This window comes from Hevea brasiliensis, unplaced genomic scaffold, assembly GCF_030052815.1.
Source record: "Hevea brasiliensis isolate MT/VB/25A 57/8 unplaced genomic scaffold, ASM3005281v1 Scaf9, whole genome shotgun sequence".
Classification (NCBI taxonomy): Eukaryota; Viridiplantae; Streptophyta; class Magnoliopsida; order Malpighiales; family Euphorbiaceae; genus Hevea; species Hevea brasiliensis.
Genome location: NW_026615310.1, coordinates 208019 through 220946, shown reverse-complemented (window position 1 = coordinate 220946; position 12928 = coordinate 208019). Strand labels below are relative to the sequence as shown.

Below are 12928 nucleotides of genomic sequence, written 5' to 3'. Positions count from 1 at the left end.
TACAGACAATTTCTCTCTAGATTAATATTCCTCTTCATTTAAGGGTGCTTTAGGTAGATGATTAAAACTTCTAACTTAATTTTTATCTGTTTTTTAATCTTATTTTGTAAAGATAAAGGGAAAGGGAGAAAATTAAGAGGAGAACACTTACCTCCCCTCTGAGGGTAAAATGGTAATATGAGAACTAATCATTATCATCATCAATTATTAGTATTATTAAATTTATATTAAATTTATAATAAATAATATTAAATCAGCTTACTTTCAAATGAATTATAGAAAGAATATGGTATTCATCACCTCCAAAGAGTGGGATGGGATGACAAAGGTCTTTTCTCCCTTAATCAGTGGTATCGGTTCAAACTTTAGGTATGAAGTACCTTTCAAACTTAAAAGGAAGCGCTTTGACTCCCTTTGTGGGCCTGCTCGGCGCAAATCCGAATTGTGAACTTTGAATATCGAGTGGTTTCTATCAAAAAAAAAAAAAAATATATATATATATATATATATATATATATATATATATATATATATATATATATATATATGAATCTTTTAAGGACAAACCAGAAAAAGGAAAAAAATACAACTCCTGTAAAACAATCAAGCATAGTTGGATAAACATTATTGTTTATTTTAAATTGAAAAAGAGATTGTTTTAAATTAAGAAAAAATGTGTAGATATTAGAATCTATTTCCTCTAGAAGTTAAACAAAAACATATAATTATGAAAGTGTTATCAAAAGAAAGAGATAAATGGCCAAAATGGCCTTTAGTATCCAAGTTAATGAAAACTCATGAACAGAAACACATACACCTACCAACTTCACAAATTCTGTGGACTGTGATTCCTATTTTAAAACTTTAGGATAAAAATATGAAAAAATAAAAAATAAAAATGAAAGGGAAAATAAAGGCCCTTATTGTATTATTTTTTTTAGCAAAATAAATTACATGTCTTTTTACAGCCCAGGTAAGTTGGATAAACTCTCCTCCTTTATTCCCTATCTCTTGCTTTTTGGATGGGGCATGTGTCATGTACATCTCACATCGAATTTCCATAAAAAGGATAATGGGCTTATTTATACCTAACCCAACTATTAAAATAAGTTGCTCGTGGTGTTACAATCGATATCAAAGTTACCTTAGTTAAAAAATTGTGTGAAACTAGTGAACCTGTTAAGAAAGGCTATCCATAACTAAAGGCAAATGGAGACACCTCCTCAGCTAAGATATATAATGACTAAGAAGGCAAAAAGGCGAAACAAAGGGAAAATTGCTGCTATTTATGAAACAAGAATAAATGGTTAAGTGGAAACAATTCCACTACGGATATGCACTTAAAAAAGAATTAGTTTCTTGCAGAACATAAGCACACACCAATAATTATTCTAATGAACCAGAAAAAATCCACCTATCTCTAGGCCTGGTCACTAACCTTGCATATTGGGCGGTGAGCATCTTGAAGATTGACAAGTAAATTATCACTCTTCAGGTCAAAGTGTACTATGTTCTTTCCATGCAAGTATTCCATCCCAAAGGCAACATCCACGGCAATCAGCAGACGCTTATGCTTGTCAAGGCTCCTAATAAGAACCATTTGTGTACTTAAATTTAAATCACTTGAAATGATGTTTTATATAGAACTGGGTAAATGATACAAAAAGAGACAATTAATTTAAAAATGAAAAATGAAAAAAAAAAAAACCTCTCATTCTTCTGCAAAGCATTTCTCAAAGAACAATTAACTATGTATTTTGTAACTGTTGCCACATATCCTCCTGGACCATCAAAACACAACACCATAGAAAGCTACCACATTTGGATGGTGCATATCAACAAGCTTAATTGCCTCATTCTAGAAATTGTCTATCTGATTTATGCAAATACTAATAAAGCACTGTAAAGTTAATACAAAAGCAATTCTTAAAAAGGGAAGATGCAAAAAAAAAAAAAAAATCTCAAACCATGCGTTCTTGTTTAGAAGGTTTCCCAGCAAAACATCTACTGTTGATCATTCTAATTGCAACTTCAGTACCCCTCCACTTTCCATGATATATAGTACCAAAGGTGCCAAAACCCAATTCTTGTAGCCCTTTAAGGTCACTATTCTTTATAATATGCCCAAACAGATCCCTAAGATAGACATTCACAACTATATAACAATAAGAATCAAATAGAACAAATATTTCAGCCTATAGACGATAATGGCCTTCAGATACTGGAAATCCAAAATTCAGCTTTTCTGGCAGTTTATTCTTCATATCCTAAGTTAATCAAGTAAAATAAATGATAGTAAAATGGCCAGTTAAATAAATAAACTATTGAAAGACACTGATAAGTCAAAATAAAGATAAATATGAGCACACAAACACATAGAAAACAAAAAGGATTGAACATCTCAAATTTAGCTTTTTGCTGCATTTCTATATCTTTGCTTGAAACTTCCTCATCTTTACTTACTTCATAAGCTGATTCATTTTTTTCATGAGCCATTGAGTCAGGACCATGACTACCTGACTGAAAAATAGAAGCAACTACAACCTCCACTACTGCCTGAAGTTCTTGCTTGATAAGGTTCTCAATTGAGCCTTTAACACAAAACAAAACGAAACATTTTGGCAACATAAGAGATGATTCAACAAATCTAAATACAAACACACGCGATAAGAACAAGTAAAAACTCTCACCTTTGGATTATTGAACTTACTCTGAATTGAAATCCTTCTTTGCATTGCTTAATTCCCAGGGGAACTCCATCCCCTATTAACCCATTTGTCATCATTTCTCTAGGATTACTTGCAAGGTTATCACTGAAAGGATCCTTTGCATCAAAAGCTTCTTTTTTTCGTTAGAATTTTGTTAGGCCCTTAGATTCCAAGGATCTTGGAATATCTTGAACTCTACCAGATGATGATAAGGAAGATGGCAAGTTGGGATTTAGAGATCCAAATCCCATATCACTAGGACTCAATTTTTATTGTGGGATTCTGTTGTGCACCGCAAAAGTATGTAAATTATAAAGAAACAAAGCAAACACACAAAACACTAATATTTACGTGGTTCACCCTCTCAACATCGGGCTACATTCACGGACATGCCATCTCCCACTATCTTCAATAATAAATCATCATTATAAGCTCAAAGCTATACTACCCATAAACCCAATTACTGTTACACCCTATTCCCCCGTAAGATGTAACATGATCCCATAGTACACCTAATGAATTACCGTACTTCGCCTACCGATAACCCATTAGATATACTACAAGGGATTTTAAAATAATTTTCATGAAATTTAAATCATCGATTAAAATCTGGTGTTATAAAATTTTTTTTTTCAAGATTTCGGTAAAGTGCCGGCTGTGTTTTGAGAAAACAGTTCTTCAAACCTGAAAAGGAAAACACTCCCAATATGTTTTCTCAAATACAACTCCAATAACTTCATTTCAACTCACAATTCAAATCTCAATAATCAAATCAATTCACTTTCAAACCAATCTCATCATAAAGAACATTTCATTGATTACAAGACTCAACATTAATATTACAAAACTATTCAGGTAAATGAAATCTCAAATTTTCATTTACAATAATTTACATTTAATTACATACCAAAATATTTTACAAGAGTTTTTATACAACTGCTCAAATAATTTACATACATATTATTACATGCATATATCAAAACCTGTGTACATGGGTATACCTAGAGCTGATCTGAATGTCTCTTCAAAGAAGCTTACTCAAATGCTCTATGCTCTTTTCACCTACGACAGCATACAAAGCTATCGCTGAGTGGTGAACTCAATGGTGTACAACTATAATTTAAAACATAGTACAATATACATTGACAAATTTTACAGTAAATAATTTAGAAATCTGAATACTCATCAAATTTCAAAACTCAAAATATTCATTGCCAATAATATAAATCATTTCTATAAAATGATTGTGATCACGAAATTCAATTTATCAAATCATAACTAACCATTTAAGGTAATTTCAACAAAATCAACTATACATAAATCATAATTGAAATCACAATTCTTTACTATTCAAAAACCATTCTTTATCTCAAAAGCCATTCTTTATCTCAAAAGCCAATCTTTATCTCAAAAACCATTTTCTATCTCAAAAGCCATTCTTTATCTCAAAAGCCAATCTTTATCTCAAAAGCCATTCTTTATCTTAAAAGCCATTCTTTATCTCAAAAACCATTCTTTATCTCAAAAGTCAATCTTTATCTCAAAAACCATTCTTTGTCTCAAAAGCCATTCTTTATCTCAAAAGCCAATCTTTATCTCAAAAACCATTCTTTATCTCACTAACTATGCAAGACTAATCCGAAAGGGCCATCTTCGGGGTGATTCTAACCCCCTATGGTCGGGGAGGTCGAATCATCGTGCACAGTACACATCACAATAATGAATCTTCCGAAAGGGCCATAACATATAAACTTAGATCTAACCTCTAATAAGAGGAGAATCTAAGCCTGTGCACGTACCATGGTAATCAAAGCACAACTAACTCCATTGTCTTCTCAACAAATGAGAGAGACGGGTAATAACCTAGTCAAGCATCTATAGTGAGATATAAAATAATATCACAATCCTTTTAGTGGGCATAAATCACAATACAATTCGATTCAAAGTCAATTCCAATATCCAATAATTTTTATGCTCATCACAATTCAAATCATAAATTTGCATTTTTCCATGCAAATTGCCCATCACAATTCAAAACATATTCTATCACAATTTTCCAAAACATAATTTATTCAATCCACAACAATGCTTAATACTTGTGGAAATACCATTTCACAAAGCTAAATTCATACATACTATAACAATTTCAATAATCATTGAATTAAATCCAATGCTTGTTAAACATAATACATAAGAAAAATATGTCATTTAATCATATGAAATATTCAGAACAAAATCAGTTAAAAACTAGTTGTGCACAAACCTGGTTTGAGTCGCTCATAGGCCTTGACTCAATGTTCTTTATGCTTCTCAATATCCTTATCAACTGAAACACACAATTTAAAGTATTTCAGTACTCAATGAATTTGTTTCCAACCATAAAATCCAATATCTAAATTTTTTTGGTACCATTCCCTTCAATTCATTTCATTAGTCAACTTATAATGTTGACCCTTGATGCACTCTAAGTGAGTAAATTCCAATGTTACCAATATGTCACATTTTATAGCCCTTTAGTGTAGGTATATGTTACCAAATTCATTTTCAAGTGTATTGCATTTTATTGCAATTTACTGGATTTCAGTGTACTATTTTGACCTAGCCGGACGACCTAGTTTCCTCGGTCTTCAGGTTTCGGTCCAAACTATAAACTTGTAGGTCTATGTCTTATTGCACACGGGGTAAAATTTCAGGTCATTCTGAGTTGTGTAGACCAAGATATGGTCAATTTACCAATGCTGGACAGAATGCACTAAAATGGTAGGCTTAGGTCATTTTTAGGTCATTTTCTCTTCGGCTAGTTTTGGTACCCGAATTTGTGCAAGCTATTTGGCTTAGTTCTGGCCATTTATGGGCTTTGGTGTCTTCATAAGAGTTGTAGATCTATGTCTAAACTATTCATAATAAAAATTTCAGGTCAATTGGACCTGTTTTGAGTGAGTTATGGTCATGCTAATGACTACTGTTCATATGGTCAAAAATTCTGGCCTGCACTTGCCTATTCCGGATTTGGTCAATTTTTATGTCACTTTGTGGACAGAATTTAGGTAAGCTTCCTTCATGAAAGTTGATACTTTTTGTGCCTAGTTTCACCTCCAATTGGTCTCATACCAATTGGAGTCACACATTTAAGGTTCTAGGTCCATTTGCATACTGCCCTTTACATCCTTTTCAAACACCAAACCAAACACAAGTTTACTAATTACCTCTTCATTTCCCCACCATATTCTGCATTTGGCACTAACCAAAACCATTCCATTCTCTACATTATAGGTCAACCTGGACAGAATATAACCGCTTCAAATGCACCAAATGCAGTCACCATTCACAAAGTTCAATCCCAACAATGTATACACATAAATACTTCTAATCATCACACAAACTTCCATCATCAAATTACATACCTATCACTACTATGCCACACACATATATGCTGCCAAATTTTTGTACAATATTTCAACAACATTTCATGAATTTGAACATTACAATTTTCCATTTTGAGGCTACCCAAAAATTATACATACTCATCAACTTCCATTTTCACTTTTCAAGCTTACCATTCAACTTCACACATGGAATTCAACTTCAATACAATTAAACATTTAATTAAACATCTCAAACTACCATCTACATGCACAAGCAAGTTATACAATATGAAGTTCCATGGCTGCCAAAACTAAGGTTCACCAATACTCAATCATTTCCTCAATTTTTCTTAGCAATTCAACTTACCTAAAGCTCAACACAAGGATTAGTGAAGGGAAATGGAAAGATTAAGCACTAACCTTTATTTAGTGCTTGCTAAACCTCACCAAAACTTCTTCTTTTTGCTTCCTACATGCTGCCCATGAGGTAAGGACAAGTTCTTGTGAAGGCACCTTGTGGTTTTATGTGGAAAAATGGTGAGAATTGAGAGCTTTGATTGAAACCTTCCATGGAGATTTTGAGAGAATATGTTTCGGCCATGGTTGTGCAAAATGAAGAAATGAATATTGAAGTGGTCATTGCTGTCCACTTATGGGTATTTATATGGTCCACTAATCCTCCACTAAGTCCCACTAATTATGATTAACATTATCATAATTCAAAGTTATCATAATTGCCATAATGCCCTCATAATTCTTTTAATTACATGTTATCTTGAATTTCATTTTTCATTAAATTTTCAAAATATAATACCACATATTTTTCATGGACATTTAGGTCAAAAGTCAACTCTAAGTGTCAAATGACCAAAATGCCCCTCTTCGGGTCAAATCCAGACTTTTTCGGCACCACCGATTTAATCCTTGTACCACTGATTTTCTTACATTTTCGTTTTTATTTATACTGACTTAATAATTTTTTTTGACATTTTCAATGTCAATTACACCTCAGTAGACCTTTAATTAGGTCTCGAAAATATTTCCTCTAGTTCTCCGCGGTCCAAGGCTAGTCAACGGTCCTCGCCGTAACTTCCCGGTGCGATCACCGATCGCTATGGGTTTGGCTCGTTTAACTTAGTCACATTTTATCTCTTTTATTTTTTCTTAATTTTTCTCATCACATATTTCATTATTTTATGCTTGTTTACTATCACTGGAGTGTAGTTCCAGACATTCTGACTTTCCGGGGCAGACATTAGCGATCGGAACAGTAGAACGTACGGACTACGAAAATGAGGGTGTTACAATTACACCCGAGATAACCCTTACTACATCAAACTGCTCGTAGTAAATATATTAGTTACTATTACAACATTACACCACAAAGAATGTCTTCAAATATATGGGCAAGAGCCCTCTCACCAATAGATAAGAATCCCTTCCTCTTGAATTCAATGTCCTTTCTCCACCTTAGGCTAAAGCCTCTTTTCCTCCATGGGACTACAATGGGCAGGAGCCCCTCATCAATGGGTAAAGCCAAATCCTTAACAATTGGCAAAACCCCTCTCTACATGGACGACAGCCTCACTCCATGAGCTGAAAGCCAAATAACCCTTTCCACCATTCTCCTATTTATTGTGTTAATTCCCTCAATTCTAATCTGATTAGGAGTCCCACTCAATTTAGGAAACACTAAAATAAAAGTTCTACTTTATATAGGAAATATTCCTCTATACTATTAAGGAATATTTCTCCCACTCAAATTAGGAAAAGATTTATCTCCAAATCCCATTAGGATTTTGAGTCATAATTCTAACAATCTCCATCTTGACTCAAAATCCATCAACCATAGCATACCTCAAATTCTTGGGTGCCTTCAATCATCACATATCTATGCTTGAGCTTGAACCCTTCAAATCATCAATCTCTCCAATCTTTATCTTGGGTGTAACTTACTTTTTTCTTCAAAAAATTTTCACGTCATCTTGATTTTGCATCAAGAGCTCCACCTCAATTTCAACTCTCCACTACCACCATTGTTGCATGTGCAAATTTCTATAGATCGCAACAACTCCACCTTCAACCAAACTCACCCAGATCATCCCATGCTTTGAGACCAATTTATTGTGCACCGCAAAAGTGTGTAAACTGTAAAGAAATAAAGCAAACACACAAAACACCAATATTTACGTGGTTCACCCTCTCAACATCGGGTTACATTCATGGGCATGCCATCTTCCACTATCTTCAATAATAAATCATCATTACAAGCTCAAAGCTATACTACCCATAAACCCAATTACACCTAAGATCACCCTTACTACATCAAATTGTTTATAGTAAATATATTAATTAATCTCTCTCATTCTCTTCTAGATATAACCCAATATATTTACTATTACAACATTACACTACAAAGAGTGTCTTCAAATATATGGGCAAGAGCCCTCTCACCAATAGACAATAATCCCTTCCTCTTGAATTCAATGTCATTTCTCCTCCTTAGGCCAAAGCCTCTTTCCCTCCATGGGACTGCAATGGGCAAAGTCAAATCCTCAACAATTGGCAAACCCCCTCTCTACATGGGCGACAGCCTCACTCTATGAGCTGAAAGCCAAATAACCCTTTTCACCATTCTCCTATTTATAGTGTTAATTCTCTTAATCCTAATCTGATTAGGAGTCCCACTCAATTTAAGAATAATACTAAAATAAGAGTTCTACTTTATATAGGAAATATTCCTCTATCCTATTAAGGAATATTTCTCTCACTCAAATTAGGAAAAGATCTATCTCCAAATCCCATTAGGATTTTGAGTCATAATTCTAACAGATTCTATCAATTGCATGGGTTAGATGAACACTTGAGAATGCAGGGGTTTCCATAACTAACCTCACTAGAATCCAAGAGACAAATTCTAATCATGGATTGTGGATACAATACTTGATCACCCTGAATGGGTGGCTGTGCGACCACAAAAACAAGTAGCACTTCAGATGGCTTAATGTGATTTGAGTCAAGAACCACCTAAGGTTTTTTATAGTTATCATCCAGAAATGCATCCCTCCCTCCTAACTGTTAGGCACTATGATCGAAGACTTTTTCCTTTCTCAGTTTATCAATAGGTGACTTATTCTGCTCATTATTAGCATTAGTTTTAGAGGCTATCTGGAGAGTTTCCATCATCCCATCAATTAGTCTTTACTAATCATATGATACGCAAAAGTCTATAATATCTTCTTTGGAAACAACTTGAGGTAGGTTACCAAAGTATTCTACAAGGGATTCAAGAACCAAATGTTCTAAAGCTTGAATTACACTAGCAAAATGAGAGAAATCACCATTAATAGGTTTGTGCAGTATGGCCTCCTCCTTAACGTACCTGGTAGTGACCTAGCATATGATACTACTTAACATAATCTTGTTAGTAAGACTGGGGAACTATCCTGGTACACACATCATATCGTGAGGAACTAAAATCTTAGATTCCATTTTTTGCATAGCAATTCTATCATTTTTCATTAAGAGACTTAGGATTATAAGAGGACACAATCACTTCTGATTGTTGCAATTCATCTTAATGATCAACATGGCTAAAGGCAGAGGATCGAGCCCCAACACCTTGTTCAACAGTGCCATCCCCTAGAGCAACACTTACCATACCCAGTTTAAAGGTTGGCCCTTCACAGTGTTTCCCTGGGCACTATGATTAATTGAGTTTCAATAAGATAAAGTGTTTATCTCTCTTTGGTCTTTGGTCCAGTGCCAAAGGATCTAAACATGCATGAGGCAATGCTTTCTAACACATAAAATAATCCTCTAATCTCTGAATTTTCTCAAGAAAAATTACTTGTTGGTGAGTCATTAATCCTTTAGAGAACACAACATGCTCTATCTATGGAACTAGATGCCAACCATAACCACCTCTAACAATTGTAGGTGGAAGCTACAACTTATAAGCATTGTAGCCTGGGTCAATAGGAAACTGAACAAGCCTTGTGCAAATTGAGTTTTCATCAGAATAATCCTCCACACGAGCTTGTTGTGGTTGCACCAATGGTTAAATAATGGTTGGACTTATAGCTACATGAGAAGATGTGACAGTCATTGTCATATGCGCAGCAGGAATAAATTGATGAGGAGCTACATTAGCATTACTGTCATGAATCTACTGTTGGGAGAATGTAAATCCAGCGGTCCCCAACAACTGAGAATGGGAATTCTCATCTGAGTAGGAAGATGTATATAATCTGCATGATTTGTAATTTCTTTGTGGGGATCTACATAAGCCTGCAAGTGAGGTGCTGGTGGTGGAATGCTTATTCCAGCTTGTTGGAGATCCTATCCCAATTGCTAATGTGGTATAGAAACAAGTATAGACCTTTCAAATTCAACCTCAAGCTAAGAAGATGGTGTTTAGGGAGGACCAGGCTTAACCATGGGAATGCCTAGAGACACTCCAAATGCATCAGCGTAAACTGAAAGCTGGGGTTCAACTGGTACAAATTTTTTATTAGTGTCCTGAGGAGTTGCAAGATTCCCTTAGAGGACAACACACTAGTTGTTGGTGCCCCACTCACATCCACTTGACCAGTACATGAGATATCAATAACCTTAGTCCCACTAAAATCAGAGTTCTGAGTTGAAGTTGCACTGCTATACTCCCCTTCCTAATATCAATGCCAACACCATCTGCAATCCCATTTATGACATCAACATATCTTAGTCCATTGTCATGTAAATCTCCAAATTGCACATACCATATGCATCAAGTTCCATAACATAGAACAAAAGCACCCTTAACTTGTTGACCCATCAGAAGACCTCTCAACCAACCTCTCATACTCATCCATCATACTATCAAGATCAACATGACAAGAAACAGACACTAGTGGATTAAGATCCTCATTAAGAAACTAGTATTTGATAATCACAAGTTACTTGTAAGTATCCACAATCTATTGCACTAGCTCATTAAATGTAACACCTTGACACTGCAGCTACTAAAACTTATCCTTCCTTTGCTTTCCAGGACTGTGGAGTCTAGCCAATTGGAGCTCTAAACCCTCAAACTGATAATCAATCAACATTCACCTTATATTACCTATAAAATTGATAAGGTTGAATGGATAAATAAATAACAAAAGGGGAATAGAAAAGGTTTTGGTATTTTACCTATCTGCTATGCTAGAATAAGACAACTGAATAAATATCATTTATTCCAAATCACATAACTGAATTAAAATAAAATCATGCTATAAAAGTATTGTTGAAATAAATATACTTTAATATCATAAAATTCACAATATCCACATACACTTGTAATACGCTTCCTGTAGATAGTGCTTACATCTCAAACACATAAAATAGACTCTGGTACCTTGAGAGCAATATTGACATCTTGGGCTCTATGATGACACTAACAGCCTAAGAGCGATCATACACGTGTGCAAAGCTAAATACAAAGGGTGACCACCTGATATATACCCCAAAAGCTATGTATATATCAAGTACTATTCCAAAGACATTATAAATATAAGTTGAGCTGAAAATAAATCACTATCATTAAGATGCTATCTATTCGGTGTACATATTGAATGTATTCGACTATTTATTCAATTGTAATTTTAAATCTCAATTTATTTAATAATAAACACATAACTATCATTCTTCCATTTGCATAATGAGAAAATAATATGCATAATATATTTTTTAATAAAAATTTAGTGTTATACATTTATTCACTCACCTGATATTGCAAGATACTAACTATTGAACTTGCTGTTTAAGATGGGTGCAGGTTACACCCATTTCTTTCATGGGGCTTCTTTTATGTGGAGGCTTGGTTTGGAGTGTTTTGTGGCCAATTTTTATTGAGGCTTGGGCTTGTAAACTTATTTCATCCAATCTAATTATATTAAGTTTTCCCTAAGTTGTCATATGGTACTTTCGAAGAAGAGTTTGGCTTGCTAATTAATTGTTATATTAATGCTTTAATTTTTTTTCTTTAATCAATTATGTTAAATTTATAATTTTCAAAAATAAAATAATAAATTATATTAAATGACCATTAATTATAATTTATTACTATTATTTTATAAAAGTGATAAAAAATTTAATTTTATTAAAAAATTAAATTGAATATGTTAATATTAAAAATAAAGTATTAAATGAAAGTATTATAGTTATATGATTAAATTTAAAAAAATTAAAAATAATTTTAATAAAAAATAAAATTTTAAATTTTAAATTAAATATAAAAAGTTAATTTTTATTAAATTTATGCATTGCACAAACATTTAATTAGTAAAATATATTTAAAAAAAAAAACAACTAAAAAGTGTCTAATACGCTTAAAAATATTGCTAAAAGTATATGATAATAGAAAATAAATAAATAAATAATTGAAAACGACGTTTTAATTATTTCTTTTAGAAAAGGTCAGAATCCAAAGTTGAATTTTTCTTTTCTCTTGTTTTCATTTTTTTTTTTTCCTGTTTGTATAATGTAAGGTGGCTGCCGGTTATCTTCACCACATGAAACATTGTTCCCTTTAGTGGTCCTTTCTTAGGCAATTAATCATATTATTATTTAAAAAAATTAAAAAAAATTATTGTTTAATAATCCAATTAGGATAATATTTTCCCCCTGTTTTTATTAAAATTTTCTTTCTATTATTAAACTTTCTTATAGTTTTAAATTTCAAAATAATTTTTAATTGCTAGATAATAAACAATAATTTTTTAACTGTAAAGTCTAAATTCTTTAATTTATAAATTAAAATTTATTTAGATTGGTCGATATAAATAAAAAATTGTTTTTACCGTTGTTATATAAATATATAATATAGTAATT

The 12928-nt window shown here is 32.9% G+C and overlaps 1 pseudogene; it reads right to left on the bottom strand.

Annotated features, from left to right (window-relative positions):
* Positions 1–1243: 1243 nt before the first annotated feature.
* On the bottom strand, positions 1244–11163 carry LOC110666613 (uncharacterized; annotated as a pseudogene).
* Between the last annotated feature and the right edge of the window lie 1765 nt (positions 11164–12928).